General features: G+C 46.9%; 1 protein-coding gene across 1 annotated transcript in view; it reads right to left on the bottom strand.

Moving 5' to 3' along the window:
• Window positions 1-23945, bottom strand: part of CACNA1E (calcium voltage-gated channel subunit alpha1 E) — a 237343-nt gene that overhangs the window by 134810 nt on the left and 78588 nt on the right. The gene's annotated exons all lie outside the window — the stretch shown is intronic.

The following is a 23945-nucleotide window of genomic DNA, read 5'->3' as shown; positions in this document are numbered from 1 at the left end:
CGGGGCTCCACCCCACAAACCAGAGCTACTAGTGAAGAATGGCCCCTCCCATCCTCACACACACACAACCCTACCTACACTTCCTGCAGGGTCTCCATGGCTACAGAGGAGATACACAAAATACAGCACAAGGCAACACGGGAGCAGAAAAAGCATCATTTCAGGAGTCAGCAGTCAAGAGCTTGAGACATGCCCTGCCGCTTCTGGGCCGGGTGACACAACAGGTTCTTCAGCCTCGCTGTAAGGTGGGCGGATCCATCTCACGGGGTTGTAGCGAGTGAAAGTCAGGTGTGATGATAGATGTTCATGTTGGAAGCCATTATGGAGCTCCGTAAATGCTAGTGGTCCTGGCAATTATTAAATGTACTTACCATATCTCTTTCTGCTTATTAAGTTGTCTTCTCTTACTGGCAGAGTGACTTGCAACATAGACATGCATTTTATAATGAGACTTAGAGCAATTGAGGGAGACAGCCATATGTTCCTTTTTTCCTATCTTCCCTTTACATGTATTAGAGAACTGTGGATGCAGTGAGCATTTAACAAGCACCTCTTTCACTAATGTCCAGTCCACCCTGGGGCTCTATGCTTGGAAACAGTTCCATGCGTTTCCACCAACCCTAACTGCAGTATTTTAACACTCTCAACTCTCCTCTTACCCTATGGCCTTCCTTCATTTCTCCACCACCAGTCACCTCATAACCCAAGCCAGCCAGCACACTGCTACCAAGATCTTTTTAGAACACTATTTTTAAAACATTCAATGTCTTATGCAAAAACTTCTAGTCAGTGACTGACTGCTCACAGGGAAATGTTCTGACTCCTTAGCTTGACATTCAAGGCTTCGCATAATGTAGCACCAACCACACACATTTGTCACGACTTTCTACAGGAATCTTCCACTATGGTCAACGTGGCCTGCTCATTAGTCGAGGAATATTTGCCGAATAAGTAGATGGGGCTTGACTGGCATCACACAGATGACTACATCATGCCCAATCCTACCTCCTTGTTTTTGTCCCAGGCTCTTTGTCCTACCTAGAGTGTCTCTCTGTCAGGGCCACTGATTAAGCACATGACCAGGACCTGTACGGCGCTGTTTAGAGTTTTGTACATACAACCTGCACAGCCCCATACGGGAGCCTTCCCTGGCTTTCTTTTACCTAAGTCCCTCCAGTGCTCAAAGGCCAGCGCAGACCTCATCTCCTATGGGAAGGAGCCTTTCCCACAGGGAAAAGACAGTCCATGGTGCTCAACACTGTCTCTCTTTTCATCCCACATCACACACATTGCCTACACCATGTCCTTGGCTTCTAGCATCTTCCCTCTTGCATTCTTATTTAAACTCCCAGGTAAGTCCACCAGATAATAAGTCCTTTAAGGGAGCTCTCGTGTCTTCTGCCTCTTTGCACCCCCACACTCACCTCATTGCTACGAATGCAGTGCAGCCCATTTGGGACTCCTTGGAAGGGGACACTGTTTGACACAAGTTCTCAGTTTCATAGGCAGTCAAGTGTTGACCAGCCCTAAGTATGCTTTGACCTGTGTTATCTCTGGCCCCTTTGTCAACTTTACCTCAAAGTCTCACCTTGAGATGAATGAATCCTACAAGAAATGACTTCAAGTGCACATGTCAGCTCAGGTTTCAACATGTGGATGAAGGGTGTCGGCATGGTGAAGTGACATTATCCAGGTGAGTCGTATCTGCATATCTGTCACAGCAATCAGGACGCACTCCCCTTCGCAGCGAGGAAGATGACACAGCTGACTCACAGGAGGCTGCCGTCCCCGCGGTGAGGCTGCTTCTGCTGGCCCAGCCCTTCTCTCACCAGGCTCACCTGCAGGTGAGCACGTTCTTGCTCTGTGCAGCTAACTTGGCTAGTGACCCCGAAACCGAGCAACAGTTCCCCAAGTAGGAAAACTCACTCGGGCCATATACTAATGGAGCGCATGATATAAACGTTGTTCTCATCTAGTTTTCATGGCCATCTATGTGCTACAATAGCAAATATAATAATGTAAAATATGTATAAAACAAGATAAAAATAATAAAACCACTTATACACTATAATAGCCAAGAAATATATATGTTCACCACAAATCTCTTCTCTGAACTCAAGTGTCCTGGATCCAGCTGCCTATTCAATTCCTCTGTGGCTGTGCGACACCATCTCAAACCTAACACGTCAAAAAATGAGCTCCCAGCGGTCCCCTCACAAGCCTGTCTCCCGCAATTTTCCCCACTTAGTCATTCCAACACCATTCTACTAGCTGTTCAGGCCGAACACCTTTGGGTCACCCCTGACTCCCTCTCTCTCACATCCTACTTCTGGCTCATCAATAAATGCATCGGCCTTTCCTTCAAAGCCCACCCAAATTCTACTCCCTCTCAGCCACCACCTTGGATCACTGCCCTGGCTCCTCACCGATCCTGTTCCTTCCTGTTGATTAGCTCTACCCACCCCATCCTCACAGCTCTTCCTCCACCTCTCCAGGCCTTCTCCCACCTCGGGGCTTTCAAACCTGCTATTCCTTCTCAGAATGCTTGTGCTCCCAAACAGGCCTATGTTTTAATTCCTAGCTTTCTTTAGGTCTTTATTTAAAAGTCTATTTCCCTTGGAGGCCTTTCCTAATTATCCTTTATAAAATAGCACCAGCAGGTCCTCCTGGCAAAACCACCCAGGCCCCTTCAGAGAGAATCCCCTTCTATCACACTATATGTATCACCTCTTTTTTTCTTTTATGTTGTTTAGAATGTAAGTTCCATGAAGGCAGAGCTTTGAATAGTTTTTGCTCCCTGCTGTATCCCCAGTGCCTAGACCAGTGCCTGGTACATAGCAGATGCTCAATAAAAATTTGCTATGTGAGTAAACTCTTAAACTGAAAGCCACTTATTTTACCTATTGCCACCGTGTACCTATGGCCCCCCAAATTTGATAATCTTGAAGTACTTTAGGACCAGATTAAGCAGACACTCTGACAAATATCTTCAAGAGTAACTAATCGTGAAGAAATTTTTTACTAGTAGCAGCTATGTGTTTGATATTCATTCAACAAACATTTATTGAGCACCTAATACACGCCAGATACTGAAACAGGTGCTGGGGATACAACAGTGACCAGAGAAAATATAGCCTTTGACCTTTTAAACATATAATCTAACAGAATCAGATTTTAACTTCACCAAGTAATGAAACATCTCTGGATATCAATTGTGTTGTCTATAAAATATAGATGAGGATACCTGACTTACCCAAGGCCAGAGGACTCAACCAGATGATTTTCTGATGTCGCTTGTATCACTATGAATCTGGTCTGCGACACCCACTATCATCCCTTCTCTGGCATCTTCCTAACTCTCCCCAAGAACATTTCTCTCTGGTTCATCTAGTCCCCCCGTCTCACATAAATACAAACACACAGCCAATTCACGGTTGGTTCACCCGTAACATTCAAAACATCCCTGCAAAATAAATGCCATGCAGGGCCTCACTGTCTGCAGCTTTGGGCCCCGGGAGCGAGGCAGGGGGAAATGCCACCTCAAGTTTGGAGTCTTACAAAAAAGGAATTGCCATGCAGTTCCAAGAAGCTTTTCTTCCCACACTGAAAATACACTCCCTCAGCTCTGGGCTCACCCAGCTAAATGTGGACAAAGCAGCAGTCACCCAGATGACATGAAAAGGCCTAATGGCACTTCCAAAGGAGTCATTGTGCTAATACCACATCACTCTGTCACTGTCACAACGTTGTGCCCCTTAAAATACCCAGAATCATTGGGCTCTTTTGTAATGGAGAGAGGTGTGGGAGGCAATCTTTCCTTGGGAGAACACGGAAAAGGGGGGGCCTTCGGGAACGTGGCAAAGAACATGCTATATACACTTAAGCCTGCAGCACCTCTCGCTGCTATAATTGTGCAAGATGGGGGTGTGGGAGAAGGGAAGCAGAAGTCCTTGATGAGGGATTAGTATGAAACAGATAGGTGTAAAAGCTGCTAAATCACAGAGGGGCAACCAAACAGAACAAAGGTACCAGTTCACTTGTGGCTGGACAAACGCAGATCCCAGACTCTCTGTTCCATTCTCCTGCTCTTGACAAAGACCTGGATGCTAATTTACTCATCCATTCTGTATTTTCTAGCGGAACATACGACATGCCATAATGAACAAAACAGGCACTAAAGACACTAGTTAAAAGACACAAATTGCATATAAAACACACCTTAGATATAAAGTGTATGGAAAGGTTGAAACAGAATAGCACATTAAATCCCACAAAATTAGAAGGAAATAAGGAATGCAAATATAGATAAAAAACTTACAATACAAAGAATCAACAGAACCAAGAATTATTCTGAGAAGACTAGTAAAATTGATAAACCTCTAACAAGACTAAGCAAAAAATAAATGAGAAGCAGAGATTATCAATATCTGAAAGAAAAAAACCAGAACATTACTCCAGATCATATGGATATTTAAAAAGATAGCAATGTATGATTAACAAGTTTATGCAACTACATTTGAAAATAAAGTAATTTATCCACTGCATCTTAAAAGCCACAATTTAAAAAACAGACATAAGAAGAGGTAGGAAAGCTCAACAGTCTAATGTCTAGTAAATAAGTTAAATCTACAATTAGAAAAAAAAAATCACAAAACAAAACAAACTATTAAATTCTTTATATCGATCTGTGCATTGATCATGATTTTTCTCCTTTCTTTTTATATAGTGAATTATATTGATTAATTTCCCACTATTAAACAAAGTTGGAACTTGGATAAAGTCAAAATAAAATTTGGGGTGGGTGGGGACAACCACACAGAGCCCAGATGGCTTCATGAGTGAATTATAAGGAAACAACTTCAATCCCTCAATGTTACAAATTCTTCCAAAGAATAGGAAAAAAGAGGGAATGTATCTTGCACTGATACCAAAACCTGCCCAGGACATTTCAGGAAGAAAATAACAGGCCAATCCCTATTATGAACACAAATGATGTAACCCTAAACCAGAACACAGCACATCAAAGCCAGTGACACAGAAAAAGCACAGCACAGCAAAGCTGGTGCTAGTCTAGGGTTGAAAGCTTAACACGGTAAAATCAGCGTAATTCATTAGATTAAAAGAATAGAGAGAAAAAGTGTGATCAGTGCAATAAATAGAGAAAAAGAATTTAATGAAGTTCAACCTCTGTTCATGATAAAAAGAAAACAAACTAGTAACTTAAGAATAGCAGAGACTTTCTTAGCCTGAAAGACATTATATATGAAAACCTACAGCAAACATCATATTTAATGAGAAAATACTGAAAGCTTTCCCAATGGGACTGTGAACAAGAAAAGAACATCCATTTTTACCATTTCGATTTAATTTGTACTGGAGGTCCTAGCTGGTGCAAAAAGAAAGAGAAATACATGGTATAAAGACTGAAATAGAAGAAATAAAACTATCATTATTTGCAGATGGCATGATATGTATGCAGAAAATTCAAAATATACATCAGATATACTACTAAAATAAGTAAGTGAATTTAGCAAGACAGCTGGATACAAGTTTAATATATAAAATTCACTTGTATGTTGATATACTAGTAAAAAATATCAGAAAACAAACTTTAAAAATAATACCAATTGTAAGAGCATTATAACTATTGTTTAACAGAAGATTCATCTGCATCAGACCTCTATCTAGAATACTACAAAAAGTTACTGAGAAAAGCTAAGGGAGATCTAATAAATGGAGGAGCGTACTAAGTGCATGAATAGGATGGCTCTGTACTGTGACGGTGTCAATTCGCCCCAATAACCTACAGATCCAATGCAGTCCCAGTCCTCACTCCAGCAGGATTTTTTTTTTTTAAGCAAAAATTGACAATTCTAAAATATATGTGAAAGTGCTAAGAGAAAAAAATTAGCCAAGAAAAATCTGAAAAGAGAACAAATTTGATATTACTGCATGTCAAAATTTATTACGAAGCCTCAATGATTAAGAAACTGGTACGTGGTGCAAGCAGACACACAACAGAATGAATAGAGAGTTCAGAAATAGGTTTCTACACTATGGTCCCTTGATTTAGGTCACTTGATAAAGGTGACAGAGAGAGTAATGAAGAACAGTCTTTTCAATAAATCGTGCTAGGTCAATTGGACATCCATATTGGGAAAAAAATGAATCTTAACTCCCACTTACAACATATATAAAAATCAATTCTGGGTAGACTGAAAACTAAATGTTGAAAATAAACCAATAAAACTTGTAGAAAATAAGACAGGAGAATATCTCCGTGACCTTGAGGTGGGAACAGATCCTGCGAAAACCTGACAGTTTCGTGTATATTCAAAAGGTGAATGAGGGGCCTCTTGCTCGGTGTACAGGTTATGGTAGCGATGCAAGAAAGAGCAGTTATAAATGTCATATGTGTGTGTCTGCTACTGAAGAAGGCCCAGAGGCTGGTGGCATCAAATCAGAAAAGGGATGACACCAAAGGCTATTGCCAGAGGTCAGACAGGATTCTAGGAGGCCCCCAGTGACCCACTTCCCTGAATAAGCTCCTCTACACTCCAAAATCCAGCCGTGGGCCTGGGCTGCTCACAAACCTGATCCTCAGCCCCAAGAGGTGACTTGTTTCTCAGGTCAGACCGACTGGCTGACCAAGCTTTCCAATAGCAAATAGAACCATGCAAGAACCAGGGCCCATGTATGCTCAGTTAACCCATCGCCCCTCCTCAGGTAAAATACCCGTGAAGCCAATTTGTAATTTAAATGTTTCCCAGAGCAAGAAGAGTGAGTCTCGTGATTGGGAAGGTCAGTGGCTTCAGCCATTCCCTCCAGGAGGTGTATCTGACAGCAGAGTATATCTGCCCAGAACATCTCACCATCTGCCTGCTGCTGGTCACAGACCAGGTTTTTCATTTTCTGATTAGAAAACCTCAGCAGCAATTGTTTCCCAAGAGAAAACATTGACTTAAACTCAAGCAAAAGGGTAATAAAAATTAGCACCTTTCCTTAGAGCAGTGCCCACAACGGAGCCTGTACATACGAGCAATAAATGTCGGTTGATGGAATGAATGAGAGAAGCATGTGTTGACTGTGGTGATGGGGGTGGGGAGTTTTACAAAAAGTTGAGTCTGAAAAGGAAAGGAAGGTTGGTAGTTAGAAGACACACGTCCCCATTTTTCTAAGGGCTGCTCACGGTCATGGAAATAGATCAGCATGTAAACTATCCCCTGTAGGGGCTACTATGCAGGAGAAGGTGGGTCTTTCATAACAGGATAGAGCTTGAAAGTGTGGACTGAGGAATCTTCAGACAGACCTACTCATTGTGTGGCCGTGGTTAAGTTATGAACTTCCAGTCTCAGTTCCCTCACCTAAAAAGTAATAATGATGTTACATCACAGTTGTTGTAAGAACTGGAAATAGTGGATTTAAAGCCCTCCAGCTCAGCCCCATGCACAGCAGCACCAGGTTTTGCTCTGATATAAATAAAAACAGTGGAAAATGGCTATTCCCTGAACTTTTACTATACACTAGGCACTCTATTTCCTAGCACCCTATCTTCTCAGCCTTTCTTGACCATCTCCGGACCAGCGCCAAGCACAGGGAAGGTGGACAGGGTAAGGGTGGGGATGAGCTCTGTGTTGGCAACTCTCTCTCCATCAGGTCAGTTAGGAGTTCCTGCCAAGGAGCAACATCCAGACCCCTCGGCAATCCTGGTTTCCCCCACCCGAGGGTGAGGTTCACCTGTGCCGTTTATCAGCTGCACGATCTTAAGTGAGCTACTCACTCTCAGCCTGTTTTGTCATCTACAAACTGAAGCTAATAGTTCTCTCTCATAGAACTGTTGTGAAAATTAAATAAGGTAATGCATAAAGGAACTAAACAGTGCTTAATGCCACAGTGAATAAATGATTATGATTATCTGCACTGGCTCATTAGCAATTTTCCTCCAGCTTGCACACAAGCACCCAGGCAAAGCCCTCCCTACTCCCCACCCTGGCCCAGAGCCCCTTCTGCTGCACCGAATCTGGGGTGCCCCGCCCATCTACCCACTGTGCCTCTCTTGCTATTTCTATTCTGCCACACTTGGGGCTTTTATTCCTAACCTCTTCCCCAGCATACCTGGCTGTTTTGTGTCTAACATCCCCCATCAAAAATTCATCCTTTCCAAACATCTTGCCTCTGTTCTCTCACCATTGATAAAAACAACAAAGGAAATAAAAACAAACAAACAATCTCTCAAAAAAATAAAAGGTTTTACGTGAAAGGGAGCGTAGAGGAGCCAGCCAGCCCTATTGCCACTCTTTCTGCCAGGGCCCTCACCTCCTGGGGCGAGGCTTTATTTTCTTGTTTGTCTGATTTCAGGCCTAAGCCCAGGAGGCACCTCCAGCATTTCACTTTGTTTCCACCGGGCCATGATGCACCTTTTGTGCTAGGAGGATGATAAATAAGAATTGGCATTACAATAAAGGCATGGCACCAGATAGATGGGCAGGAGGTGGCCCTGCTGGGCAAAGCTCAGGAAAAGTCCAGGAAAGAAAAATGCTCTGTCTTCATTTCTTTTTCCCAAGCTCAATATTCTTTGCGGACTGGAGGGGCTTTGCTCTGGACGTGGCTGGCCTGAGTCTAACGCTGCCCCCTGGTCCAGGCTGGAGAAGGGTTCAGACAGTCAGGAGAGAGCACTGCCCTGGCCCCGCAGGCTCAGAAGCCCTCAGTCAGTCATTCCTGAGTCCTACAGTAATAACAGAAATGTGGAAGAGGCCTCCAGACGTGAGAAAGCGGGCAGCTACAGCAGAGATGCCCCAAGAAAAGAAGAGCAGAGCACTGGTCACAAAGACCCCTGACATGGGACCAGAATGGGGGAGGGGCAAGCGAAGGGGTCCCACCCAGAAATGCCAGGATTGGGGGCTCTCTGTGAACATACCTAGTGAATGGCAGCTGCACTTCCAAGTCTCATCCATTTTCAATGGTCCTCGAGTTCATCCAGCACTTTCCATTCTCACTTGGCTGTCTTTCTGTCCAGGCCCCTTGTCCCCTCCCATTAGGTCCCATTACAACAGCCTTCCAATCACACGTTGGTTCCCTCAACCCCCATACCTCTGCCTAAAACACTCCTCCAAACAGAGTTTTCATAATGGGACTTCTCTGTGGAAGCATCTTCTTTAATGTCCCTTGTCAGCAGGACAAAACCCAACGGCACAAGCCTGACAACAACAGCCTCTGTACTTTGGTCAACGCCACCTCCTTAAATCCTATTTCCCATTGATTTCAGCTGCTCCCTAAATATGCCCCAGCCTCTCTGCTTTTGCGCACACCATCCTCACCTGGACATCCTCACTGATCCTTGCTCAGGTCTTCCCAAATTGTACCCATCTGTGCTGTTTACTCCCCATCTGTCTCCCCTCCCCCATCTATTCTCCACCCTTCTCTGTGTCCCGAGAGGCTAGGCCTTCAAGCCCCATCACCTGGCCCTGGCTCCCTCCAGCAGGAGAGAGCTGGCGAGTCTTCCCCAGCTGCTTCCAGCTCCAGTGTGGCAATTCTGGTTGGGCTGGGTTCCTCTGTGAACACTGTCCAGCAGCCCCTTGACCCCTCTTTCCTGCTCCCAGCTTTCACTGGGCTCATAACCCCATTTCCTTGCCTTTCATGGGTGAAGATGGCAGCCCACGGTATCTGGACCCTGGGGTCTCCACATGGCTTATAGGCCCTGACCACATTTCTTAAAGACTCCCTTCATGAAATCCTCTTCAAACCCAGCTGAAGGTGCCTGCTGTTTCCTCCCAGGATCCTGCCTGAAACACCATCTTTGCAGCTTCATTCCAAAACCCACCTCCTCCAAGAAACTTTCTTTCCCACTGTAGCTGAGAGATTGCTCATCTCTCGTCACTCCCCAACAGCCTTACTTTAATTCCAACCCTCTGTGGAGCTTTACTGTTTTCAAAGCATTTGACATAAATGAACTCGTCTTTTCCTCACGACAACCCTGAAAGATAGACAAGGTATTATTACCATTAATAATCTCATTCGCATTTTGCACAGCTGAAGCTTCTAGAGAGCAAGAGTCATGGCTGGGAACACGCAGCTGTTAGGTCGTCATAACTCAGGTGGTCTGGGCCATAAGGATGTGGGGATTCCAGAGAGACACCAAACAATAGCGCCAGGTGAGAAGGAGTCTTAAGGCCAAGACTCTTTGGTACACGTTTCTGAATGTCCTGCCCCACCCCCACCCTGTGCTGGAATCAAAGCCCCAGACACCGAGGTCAAATCTTCCATTCACTGGTTCAGTCTCTGCAATGGGCCCGCAGGATGCTATTTCCTGGCGATGCCACAGTGAGCAGGGCAGACACTGCTCTGCTCTCATGGAGCTCACCTGAGTAGGAGGCGTGCACTACATAAAACCTAACACAAACCGCTGGAATAGTACAACAGTGGCCAGTGCTCCAAAGGAAAACAGGAAGAGTCATGAATGTGATTTCTGGGGACAGCTGATTTTGTTTAGAGCAGATACTCAGGGAAGATTTTCCTGAGGGTACATCCTTCAAACTGGGATCTAAAATATGAGTAGGAGTTAACCGGAAAGGAGGGGGCTCCAGAGGGAAGAAATTCCATGCATACAAAACAGTAAGTTCAAAGGTTCTGAGGTTGGTGTCGTGGGGAAGGAGATGAGGGGACAGGACAGGGTGGGGGTGGGGGAGTGCATAATTCTGACAAAGGCTAGTATGGCCACAGTACAAAAACCAAGGCCACCGAGACCAGAAAGGCTGGCAGAGGCCACATGCCTTGAAGATCATGTTAAAGATTTCTGTCTATATTTCAAGTGCAACAGGAACCCAATAAAGGGTTTGAAAAGGAAGTGACCTGGGAGATGTGCACTGTTTAGAAATTATTCTGGCTGCAGAGTAGAGAAAGGATTGAAGATGCACAAGAGGGGAGACCGGGAAGGCAATCAAGAGGTGGCTGCAGTCACCAGGGAAAGAAGACGGTGGCTGGATCAGAGTGTTGTACTGGGGATGGAGACCTGGGAACAGGTGGGGCTATATTTTGGAGGTGGCATCATAAGACTTGATGTTTGATGGGGACAGAAGGTGAAGGAGTGGGAGGAAACAAGGATGACACAGAGGCTTGTGGCTCATGCACCTAAATAGATGGTGGGGCTCTTTTATTGGGTGGGGAGGCTGGGAAAAGAGGATTATAGGGGGGTCCAGATGTCAGTTTAAGGCTCATTACTGTGAGGCATTTAGGAATGGTGCTAACAGTAGGTGATTAGCCATATAAGCCTGGGGCTCAGAAGAGAGTTCTGGGCTAGAAATATAAATTCCAGTCATCAGTGTATGGTCAAGGGACTTTCAACTATGTCCCCCAGAGAAAGAGTGTGTGAAAAAAAATGAGGGCCCGAAGGAGAAGCAGCCAGAGAGATGGAAGGAAATAGGACCTTGTGTGTCACTAAGCCATGAGCTTCAAGAGGGAGGTAGGGAGCAACTGTGTTGCATGTCACTGAGAGACAAAGCAGGATATGTGAATCCACGTGCATATACCTGAGGTAACACCACACCGCTGAGTTTCAAAAGCTCAAATCACCTCATTTATACCCAGCACACCAGGATGAAAGTCTGCATTAAAATCTCCATCTGCATAAATACCTTCGAGGTGGAGCCCGAAACCTCTGCAGCTGAAGCTTCCCCAGACAATGGCCCCCTCCCGGCCCCCCCCCCCCCCCCCCCCGCACCAGGACCCAGGACAGGGACTCCCAGGCGCTGCCTTCCAGACTCTGGGCAGTGGCGAGCGATGCTCTGAAGCCCCTGGGAGGTGACAGAAATAGCCGCAGAGACAGATAATAGGATCTGTGCTGGCTCCCAAACTGCTAAGAACACTGGGTGTTGATTAAATTTTCATACCTCCTTGACAGATTTTCCCCCTGCCTCTTTTCCCCCCATTTTTTTCATTGTTATTCCTGTTTCAAAAACATGAAGAAGAGAAACAATAAAAGGGATTCTTTGCTAGCATGTGTTTTGGCTTGAGCTTTAGTGCTGGTATGGGCATCACCCTGGCTGCCAGGAGAAGTGGTGTCACAGCACCTGGAAAATGAAGTGTGTGCACACACACACACCACACACCACACACACACACATACACACACAGACGCACACACCACACTCATGCACATGTGTACAAATGCATGCATGAACACACACGCACATGCATGCATTCACCACACTTATGCCTGTGCACACGTGCTCACACGCACGCGCACACTCACAGCACCCTAGCCCCCTGCTTTCTGCCCCTGTCCCGCACTCCCTCCCCTGCTCCTCTCCCCTCTGCAGGCAGCTCTGTCCTTCCTCTGTCCGTGTTCTGCCTTCTCCCCAGCTCAGTGCTCTCCCTCACTGTTCTAATCTCTCTCCTCCGTTAAGCGCGTGAATGCACGGGCCTGCACACACCCACTCAGAATTCCTTTCTTTTCTCTCCTTCCTCCCTCGCTTGCTCATTCTCTGGACAGTTCTTATTTCTATTCTCAGGGAAGAGCATCCACTGGAGAGTGGGGCTCTGAGCGAGGCCCCTGGGTAACTGCCCATCCCTTCCTCCACGCTCAGAATGACTAATGGGCCATCTTGGATCTCCCACACACAGGGCTTTAGGGCCACTGTCCTCCCTTGTTCTACAAATCATACTGAGACAGGATCAAAGACTCACTCTGACCTCCCTTAGAAACTGCCTCCTAGGTTAAGGAACGCAGCCCCGGGCCAAGTCCCCGCCCAGGAGATCAGAGTGGCCCTGAGAGGCCTCCTCTCCTCCCTCCAGCTGAAATCTGGGATTAGACCCAGTGGAGGCTGGAGTAGGGCAAGGTGTGTAGTAAGCACAGTTCTACCTCAGTCCCCCAGGAACTGTGACAGGTGACCTAATTTCATCACAAGTGACTTGGCAACCGGCTCGCCCTTGTCACTAGTAAGTGGCACTAGGAGCCTAATTACAGTGTGAGGCCTAACACTGTGAGAAAAAAACACCCCACTGGCCTCAATGGAGTACTGCCTCCAGGGGCCGGGCCCAACCACTCCATCTCTTCCCAATTCCCAGACTTACCCCAAGGGAAGTGTGGCCAACCTGGGCTCCTATTCCCAAAGGATTCCCCAGCACCCCCTCCACACAAAGCATCGCCAGCCTGCCTGAGAAGGGCACTGTTCGCGCTGTGCTGAACTCGGACCCATCTCCAGGGAGATAACGAGTCTGAGGGTCCTGATTACTCCCCCAAAAGGAAGGCCGACAGAGGTGGAGCAGGTTCCCCAAAGGCCCACACTTTGGCAGTGGATGGGACCCCAGTCGGAGGCAGGGTCGAGTGAAACTATTCACCTGCTGCAGGCCGCAGATGGCACTGGGGCTGGAAGCTGGATTATCTGGGCACCGTTCCCGGGACTCAACAAGGACCTTCCTTTCCAATCAGGATGAGTCCAGCAAACACGAGAAGCCCAGCCCCTCTCTTAAAATCAGTGCTCGCAGAATGAGAGAGCCAGCCTGCTGTCACCCACAGTGGAGGGCAAAGTACAGAGAGGAACAGGTTAGAGGGCAACCCCCGGGCTTCCTCTCAGCTAAGTGCTTGTGTCTTCTCCTGCCACCCTCTGCCTGAGCGGCCTTCGGAGGTCCACCGGTGCTGCTGTCAACCTGATCGCCCTGCCCTAGCTGCCTGGTGAGGAGCCAACACATCACCAGCGATGGAAAGGCGGGAAATGGGCTCCTCTGAGAACTACAGAACCCTCCCTGGGTAATTAAGAATTCCTTAGTACAGAGGATCAAAGGTGAAAAATGCTTAATAGCATCTGACTAGTCTTCAAGTGTCCCAAACCCTCCAGGACATTTATCAAAAGGACAGTCCTACTTTAACATTCTCTCTTATGAAAATACCAAAAAAAAAAAAAAAAAAAAGTGTCGTGAGCAAAGCCTCCAGCTAGGAGCAGTGAGGGTGGGGGAGAGACCAGTTCTCTCTTGGAAATACTAATTACAGTGTTCACACATGCATGCCTCGTAAAATAGTCAGTTTTCACACACAGCTACTCCCTACAACAATATCACAAATCAAAATATAACATGTAAGCATATCAAACAACTTCTCTACTCTCCTAAACGGCCCTTTAGCGATAATCATTTTGAGACAGTTGTAACACATGGTTTAAAGTACAGGCTCTGGGAACGGACTGCAGTGGTTTTCTCAACTGTAAAATGGGATATAACAGTCCTATCTCAAAGGGTTGCTGGGAAAATCAGTGCATTTATCTCTATAAAGGGCTTAGAACACTGTGATTCCCCACCATGGTCCTTTCCCAACACTATATAGCCCCAAGGATGTAAATAAGAGGTCTTCCAATTCTTAAGGCCAGTAGGTTCTCATTTCGGGTTTTAAGGTTCACTTACCTCCAATTCATTCACAGATTCAAACTCTACCTGGCAGTGTTTGAGCCTTGCTGTGGCTCCAGCTCAGAGCTGGGACGAAGGCATCATGAGGACTCCCTTGGGAATTCTGATCTCCCAGAGACCATAGTTATCTTTAAGCATAAATATGGATCTTGTGGACCCACTAATTAATGACTATTGCTTTTGTTAACAGGACCTCAATGAGGCCCTTTATGGACTGATCTAACCTCAAACCTGGGATGGTCAGTGTGCTAACAATACTAAGGACACCCAGGTGAATGGCTCAGCCCTTTGGAGGCCAGCTGGCTTCTAGAATGGCGATGCTGTTCTAAGAGCAAAGATTAGGTCCCTAATGGCAGCCACCCATCTCACCAATGCAATGGTCACCAGAGGACCTGGTGCAATGACCGGGGAAATTACAGTAACAGACACAGTGTACTGACCTCCCCCAGATCATCATTTGGTCATTCAGCAGATTCCATTGCCTCACTGAGCCAGCACTTGGTCTTCCCTCTTAGAACCCCAGTCTACCCAGGAACACGAACCTTGCCTGCCATCCTGAGCTACTAGAAGCAGCTGTGACTGTCAGCTCATGGAGCCCGGGCAAGGTTACCGCAGAGAGTAATCGCCCGTGTCTAGTCTGTGTGCGTGTGACAGCGAGAGCGAGGGCGCATGCCTCTCTTTTGTACCCAAGAATATTTATTACATTTGCCTTACGACTTCCATTTAGAGCTAAATAAATGGCAAAGTAGGTTATTTAAACTGGATCTTGGGCATCTTTAGCAAGGGGGGAAGTGGACAGTGAGGAGGTAGAAAGGAGGGAGGTTGGGCTGAGGAGATTCAGAGGAAAGGGCCCAGAGAAACGACGTGGCTCCTTTCCGCCGTCAGCAGGGTGTGCTGTGCGGCTTGCATACCTGGAGCCCTTTTGCTGGAGGATCTTGAAGAACTTTCTCTGTCTTGGGCATTTGGGAAGTAGGACATATCTCGATTTACAATTTATAAATAAATAAACAAAGGCATGGCTAGCACTGCAGATCTCACAGTCTGCAGGGAGCTGCCCCATCTGGAAAGGTAGCTCCCCACCTGTTTGGGACCTGACGTGATCACAAACGTGCCCGGCCTTGTGCATCCTAGCAGAGGGCAGCCAGGTAAGGGAGTGTCCTCGGGGAACACTGTGGTCACTGGACCCAAGTGCAGTTTCATCTCCCCAGGCATGCGGCTGTGTGTGCACATCGAGCTCCAACTCCCTGCAGGCCGGGACAGCTCTTTGTCATTTCCAGCGACTCTCAGTGGATCAAAATCACTCATGAATTTCCTTTTGTACGGATTTGATAAAGGGTCTTTCTTGAGTACCAGAAGTACTGTACATAATTCATGACATGAAGCAGGATGAAGTGGAAAGCGACAAGAGATAATAACTGAGGAATTCAAAGCTTTAAGTTTTGTCACATGCGGGGAGAATGAATCAGCAGCACACGTGTCTTGAGGGGCGCTGCACACAGGCTGGTTCTGGGGTTGGGACCTAGGTCTCCAGAAGACAAGGACAAGGGGTGTGTGGAGGAGAGGGCATGAGGGGCAGAGAGAAAGGGGCAGGTTGTAAGCAGACTGAATTCTAGCTCTGCCCTGCTCGTCCCCTCGCCTCGAAGGAAGGAAATGTCCTGGGCCTTAATCATCTGCCCATCTCTCATTTCTCTGGCGGTTTAATTAAATTCCAGCTCTAATTTGGAAGAGCTTGCATATCCTTTTCTGCTGTGGCGACCGGTCTGTTCCGTGAGATCCACCCTGGCACTCAGAGGAGCTATGGCCTCTGCGGGGACTTGGAGCCCCTGTGGCTTCTGCAGTGCGGAGCAGAGGCTGGCTCGGGAGGAAGGGCATCTCTTGCTGCTGTCAGTCATCCTGCTTCCCATGGCTTCAGCATGTCACTCCTCCCATTCATACATCTTTTCTTTCTTTTAAGAATAGTTTATTGATTTTTAGAGAGAGAGGAAGGGGAAGAGAGAGAAACATCAATTGGCTGCCTCCTGCACACCCCCCCCACTGGGGACCAAGCCTGCAACCCGGGCATGTGCCCTTGACCCAGAATCGAACAGGCAACCTCCTGGTGCACAGGGTGACGGCCGACCAATGAAGCCACACGGGCCAGGGCAACCATTCACACATCTTTATGTCATTGGCATTGTGCTACCTCTCCTCTCTCGGAACAAAACACACTTTGTTGGGACCTCTTTGACCATTAAGGAATGCTTAAAAGAGAGATGAATGAAAGACAAGGAACATGATCTTGGCGGCTGGGCAAGCCACGAGTGGCTCTCAGCTGTTCGTTCCCAAGGTCCTCCAGTGGCACGCTCCCCGAGGCACTGTGTGATGCCACTCCAAAGCAACCTGCTGAGGAAGAGGAACCTGTCACAGGGAGAGGAGAGTGGGAGACCTGGGGAAGGCAAGGAAGGTGAAGAGACGGAGCCCTGATTGGAAAGCCTGGGAGAAACGGAAGCTTCTGACTGAGCTGTGCCTGGCGGGCTCACAACTCCAGCCCGGCCTTTGTTTGGGGGACATGTATGGCCAAGGACTCAAACATGACAATGACTGGTGGTTCGAGGCATGATCACCTGGGTGCACATGTGCCTGCCGCCCTTTGGGTGCTGCCTTTCCTCCTGAATCGGGAAGGGCAGCCTTTCTGATTCAATAAGACAGTTGTAAGTAGCAGCAACCCACGAGCGGGTGGGAACACACCTCAATCATTCAGATAAAGGTGGAGTCCCCTGGGAAAGGACGCAAGCTCCCTTTCTTTCCCGCCCCATCTAGAAATCTGCTGTTTTTATACAAGTTACTCGGGGGGTGGCTCTAATTTATATCATCAAGGAAACGGCTGAAAAAGGTCATGGTATTATGGTGCTTTGTGCACAAAGGAAAAAGAAAGATCCCAACAATATTTTGAATATATATTCTACCCTTCTTACCCCATTGGCCATATCTGTCAAAACGCATTTAAAGACGATACGTAGAAAATCTGCATTGTGGAGTTCAATAATAGAAATCCTAATATAACTGTTTAAAAGCTTAAAGTATTTTAATAGTACCTTAAATTTCTAAAGCATGTCTCGGTGCACAAAGCATTTTCACAGACGCATTTTCATTTACTTCTACAACCGTATGAACTTAGTACTGAGTTGGTGTCCAATTTCACAGAAGAGGAAAATGAGCCTCGCTGGGGTCATGTGACTTGCCAAAGATCACGGTGTGGGGGAGGGGAGGGTAATAAAAAAAAAACCTGCCTGGCCAGCATGGCTCAGTTGGCTGAGCCTCTTCCCCCTCTTACCAAGAGGTCACCAGTTCGATTCCTGGTCAGGGCACATACCCGGGTTTCAGACTCCATCCCCGGTAGGGGGCATGCAGAAGGCAGCCAATCGATGTTTCTCTGTCACAGATATTTCTGTCTCACTATCCCTCTCCCTGCCTGTCTCTCTAAAATATCAATAAAAACATATTTTAAAGAAATAAAAATAGCCCGGCTGGGCGTGGCTATCTAGTTTAGCAGCAACCTAGGATCCAGGAGATGGAGGTTTGATTCCCAGTCGGGGCACATGCTCGAGTTGCGGGCTCAATCCCCAGTAGGGGGCGTGCAGGAGGCAGCCGATCAATGACTCTCATCTCTGATGTTTTTCTCTCTCTCTCTCTCTCTACCTCTCCCTTCCTCTCTCTGAAATCAATAAAGACATATTTTTTAAAAGTAAAATAAAATAATAAAAATAAAAGTAAAAAACAAAACCCAGACTTGAACCCAGTCTTCTGAGCACAATCCAATGTCTACCGCTGCCTATTTCTATGCTATTCACTCTACGAGCCTAAATGGTTTGCCAAGATATTCATTCTTCAGTAACGAGTCACATAAACCACTACTTACTCCTGTTCAAATTAATGTAAAAAGCTCAATGTCATGGGAATGAAAAAGAAAACCCAAGCACCAAGCTAACAGCAAAACTGTGTGTCCGCAGTAAATTATTTATATCACTATAATTCTGTTAATAGATTAGTCTATTAGCTAAATAAAATCTGTATTCCCACACATTGTTCTAGCTCCCACAGATCAGAGACTTTTTTCACAAAACAGAAACAGAAGAATACAGGCTTGCACTAGGCTGGTTAACTTTGTATTCTGCCCAGAGAGCACATTATCATTTCTTAAAGTCACCTTCAAGTTGAACAAATTTAGTTTCATGAAAAACTATAACGTCATTATTTTCTCATTACGCCAGACTGGTAAAACTTTGTCAAGGGCTCAGTCCCCGCCCACTTGGGAACACACGCGCGTGTGTGCAGGGAGTCTTCAATTCGGGGGCTCTTGGGGGCTGTTCTTGGTCACGTTTCATCACAGAGACAGGGTCTGCTCTTCCTTCCTTCTGTTTCAAATCCCTAACCATCTCTCGGATCGCCTCGGTATGGGTCTCTTTAAGAGCGTTTCCGAGCCAGGTTCCAAGCCAGAGGGGCCAACTGTGTCACAGAAACAAACTGCTAATTACATACAAACCCTCTATAAATACTCAAATAAATTACCATCCCGCTGCTGGTTGGTCCCCAAACCCCCCCCCCCCCCCCCCCGCCACCTGTCAGAGGGAAAGGAATAAGGGAGGTGAGCTGGAGTGGAGCAGGAAACACAGACAGCAGTTAACAGTAGCGACAGCCCAGGGTCGAGCATGAGCGTGTTCCCCCCCCCCCCCCCCCGACAGCAGCTCACTCATCTGAACACAGAACCCCGCTGCTCATGCTGACAGCTGGGCAGCCTGGAAGCCGAGGCCCCTCTGCCGGGCTCTCAGAGCCACTCGGCGCAGTCAGCCCGTCGATGGATGCCTACTGAATACTTAACCACGTCTGGGGAACTGCGCTTGATGCGGGAGATGAGATGGCATTTCCATAGGGAAAACGACAGAGAAACCTAAAAGACAACTCATACGAGGGGAATCTTGGAAAACCAAATGAGGGCTACTAACATCTAGGTGTGTGGGTGGGGGCGCAGAGGAAAGGTCTCCTCTCCTTTGAATTTTGCAGGGACAGTCAAGGAAGGCTTGGTGGAGGAGGTGACGCCAAAGTTTTGGAGGAAAAAGTGAGCTCAGGTAATTCAAAGAACATGGATGCAAGACTGGCAAAGATGCAAATGAAAAGGTACAGAGTGGCCAGGCTGAGAGCCAGGCTGATCTGTGCAGTGGGCGGCGGAAGATGCTTCACCTGTACCGTGGGTGAGCGGTTTTCACAAGACGGTCCGGATGATAATGTAACCAACCCCACAGTTCTTCCTATGCGCCAACTTATCTCACTTAATTCTCACCACAAGTCGATGAGGTGGGTTCCATAAGTATCCTCACTTTACGGGCAAAGAAATGAAGGCACAGAGGTTAGGTATGTTGGCCAAGTCACACTGGTAGGAAAGGTGGGAGCAGGATTCCTGATCCCTGGTGTCCCGCCTCTAGCACAAAAGTCAGTTTTTCAAACAAGATCTTCATTAGAACATCAATGCATACAACTTACAAAAAGGGACACCTTTGCCTGGCTGGGGGGAGTCACAGTGGTTGAGCGTCGACCTATGTATGAACCAGGAGGTCACGGTTCGATTCCCAGTCAGGGCACATGCCCGGGTTGCCAGCTCCATCCCCAGTAGGGGGCATGCAAGAGGCAGCCAATCAATGATTCTCTCTCATCATTGATGTTTCTATCTCTCTCCCTTCCTCTCTCTGAAATAAATAAAAACATATAAATTTTTTTTAAATGGACATCTTTTGGCATAAAAGTATTTTACCTACTTAACATAAATATATTTATAATTATAATATAAAACATTTATTTGATGTAGAATCAATTGCTCCAAAACTGAGGGGTTTTTTTAGGAAGAAAAAAATTTGAAGCCAGGGTGAGAGATGACTGTTGCGAGTCTTGAATCAGCTTTGGCATCCAGTTTATTTCTGTGTTTTGTTTTAGTTTCACAGTATTGAGAAAACCCTGAATCATACAGAAGACTAATAGCGTGCTCACTTCTATCACTTTATGTGAGCAAACAAGCTCAGGCCTGGATCTTTTAAAAGACTAACACAGGACTACACGTTTTCTAATCATAGCACGTTAACACAAAGTTCAAATGAACGTGGAGATAACACAGAAGCTTTACAACAAGGTCTGCGCAAGACAGATGAAGCCAGCACAGCCACGGGTGGTCTCCTCGTGTGAACATTTGGTCCATAACACATTGATTATGTGTGACTTTTTAAATCAGGGTGGCTTTCTTTTCTGCAATGTTCTACTTCCTCAATTCTAAAGTATACCCTTCTTTACAGCTGAAGGTTTCAGAACTCAGAATATAGGAATGTGTAACATACAGAACGTAGTAGGGTTTTGTCCCTCCTTGATGTGCTGTTATTAAATGTTTAGTAGATCTTATAATCAGTGGTATATATCTTGGATTCAAGAAAATATGGTAGTAAAAAGATATATTTTGAAAACAAAATTTGAGACAAATTTTGTAGAAGCCACCAGAGCCATCTACGGATCTCAGATGACAAGTCTCCTGTTCAGGGCAAAGGGCAGTGGCCTGGGGACAGTAAATGGGAGAGTGAGACCCAGAGGGCAAGGGAGGAAGGCACAGGGCAAAGTGCCCTCGGGAAGATGGAAATGCCAGTGGGCCTTGGTCAGCTTCCCTGAGATACCCCTTTGTACCTGTCATTTTATATTAGACAAATACTGAATAAAGTATGACCTCATGGAAATCCATCTAGTGGGGAAGGGGCAGGCTGAAGGCTTTTTCTTCAGTAGTCTCTCCGAGACCTTGCACCCCAACTCACCCTCCCCAAGCCTGATAATTGCAGTCACGTGGAACAGTGGCTTTCAGACGTCAGTGTGGCCCCAGAATTATGGGGAGCTTGTTACAAATACAGATTCCTTCTTCCTCCTTCTGGAGCTGCTGGTTCATCAGATCCAGGCAAAGCCCAGGAATCTGCAATTATACTAATTGCCCCCAAGTGATTCTGAGATGGATCACACTGAAAGAAAGTGCCCAATAAATACTTTTCCAGAGAATGATAAATTGAGGAAAAAGGGAATAGAGACCTCATGGCTTGCCCAGTGTGCTAGAGACAGGCACGGTGCCATCCCTGGCTGGCTGAGATTCCGTAAGGATTTGGGCTCCAGAGTGAGCCAGTGGAAAGTGCCTGAAACAGCCACTGAGTCACCAATGCACCACCCCAGTTAATTTCTGCCCTTTAATCCTAAGGCCTGGTGTCACCTCAAAACAGAGAGATTATAGCCTTAGGCTGAGTCACACGTCAGGCACCGGAGGCCTCTGGTCTTGGATCAGAAATTAAACTGCATATTAGAGTGGGCTAAAAGAAAGGAGCCCTGAGCCAGCCCGATGGCTCTGTACAGACAAGATTTGGAGACTGGCCTGGTGCGTGGTGTGAAATTCAGGCACACGATCAGGAGGCAAACTTAGCATATTTGGAATATGACGGCCTCTCTGGTTTGACAAATTATTAAGATATCAAGATGGATATGAAAGAGTAGGAATAATTTCGGGGCGGAGGCAGCTATAAATGGGGAAATGTGTGTGAAGGAGAAAGAAGGAAAACCAGCTTCTCCCACCGAGGGAGCCAGGGGGTGGAGGGCTGTGGGCCAGGCTCCCGGCCCAGCGGGCCGAGAGAGAGGACAAGTAATTAGCATGGAGAACAGGCTGCCAAAGGCGGCCGCAGAAGCTGCAGCCGTAAATGTGTTTTAATAAAGACTCAGACAGACACTCTGGGAAGGAAAACAGGATTACCGAGTACAATGCCTGTGAGGAAAGTGGGTGGGCCTGGGGGGATGTCAGTCCCCAACTGTTCCCCCAAGTCGGTGTTCTGCACGGGACCGAAGCCAGGTGCCCGGGGTGAAATCTCGGAGGGCTCGGGAGGCGTGCGGCACGTTCTGGTCACAGCTTACTCTGCACGTGGGCACACACGCCCATTCCCTTACACACTCGTTCGCCTTCTGCCGGGGGCAGTCTGAGCATCAGATTAGAAATCAGAACATTTGGTTTCAGAACTCACTTCCTGCTTCCTCTGTGCAGTAAGACACGCTTCCCAACTTACTCCACAGATGGACTCTGTCCAGAAGATTCAAGAGTAATATTTCAAAAAGGGCCTGCAAGCCAATTTATCCTACTCGCTTTCACAGTCTCTCCCCCACCTCTCTCCTCCCCACCTAGCTCAAATTCCTCTGCCACGCTGAGAGCACGGTCTGGACCCTCTGTCACATTACTGTGCTCCCCTGGCAGGAGCATCTGGTTAAAGCCAACTCTCTATGTAGGTCCTGCCTGAACCTCAGTGGCCAAATGTGACCAAGGAAAACATACCACATTCACGGGTCTCATCACCACTAACCCCAAATGGGCCCTGAATGCTGGCCAGCAATCGGATTTTACCTCCACTTACTCCCTCGCTCTCCTAGAAAACGATTTCATGCCTTCTCCTTGAACTTCCAACATTCTCCACCCCTCACCCTCCACTGAGGACCTTGGCTTCCTATTTCATCGAGAAAATAGAAGCATCAGGAGAATTTCCACAAGCTACCATCACCCCATCTACATGCCCGTGTGGCAGCCCCTGCAGCCTTCCCTCCGGGACTGTGATGAAGCGTGGAGCTTCGATCAAGCCGAGCCTTCCATGTGGGCTCTGAAGGCTCAAGCCCATCCCGTCACCTGCTTTTGGAGGTGGCTCCATCAGCTGTCCGCCCCCTCCTTCATCACCAATAATTTTTAATCTCTTATGGGTCATTCTCATCAGCAAATGAATAGTATTTTTCCACCTGCCCCATTTTCTCTGCTTCCCTTCCAAACAAAACTCAACGCCATGGTCTGTAGTCGCTGTTTCCAACCCTTTTTAAAATCTTCTCCAATCAGGCGTTCAGCCTTCAACTCCACTCAAACCACTCCTGGTCCCTGATGGTGAATTCTCATCTGTCATGCTACGTGACCCAGCGGCAGGATCTGACTCAGGCGACTCTGTCTCCTCTTTCCTGAAGCCGTCTCTTCGCCTGGTCTCCAGGATGCCACACTCCCCGATTTTCACCTCTCCTCCCTATTGCTCCTCAGTCTTCTTGCTGATAACTCCTCAACTCACCAACATCTTAACCCTGAACCTCACTTCTGGAACCTCTTCTCTCCAAGTAGCTAGATATTCACTTCCTTGCTGTCTTATTTAGTCTTATGACTTTAAATACCATGTATACACTGAAAACTCCCAAATGTGTATCTCCAGCCTAGACGTCTACCCTACACTCATTTATCCAACTCCCTCCTGACACCACCATATCAAATAAGCATCGCAAATTCTGAATTCATGTCCAAACTCAGTTCTTATTCTTCCTCCCAACCTACATCACTTCTCAGCCTTCATGGGAAAGGGAACAGACTAACTTCCAGGATCCACTTATCAGCCCCTCTGTGTATAAAAGACAAGCCACAGGTGAACAGACACTAGTATCGGATTCTAAGGGTCATCTGTATTACAGGGTCCCAGACTCAGGACACAGGAAAAGGGCAG

Source organism: Miniopterus natalensis, chromosome 19 (genome assembly GCF_054644295.1).
Source record: "Miniopterus natalensis isolate mMinNat1 chromosome 19, mMinNat1.hap1, whole genome shotgun sequence".
NCBI classification, from domain to species: Eukaryota; Metazoa; Chordata; class Mammalia; order Chiroptera; family Miniopteridae; genus Miniopterus; species Miniopterus natalensis.
This window is presented reverse-complemented; position numbering and strand designations above follow the sequence as displayed.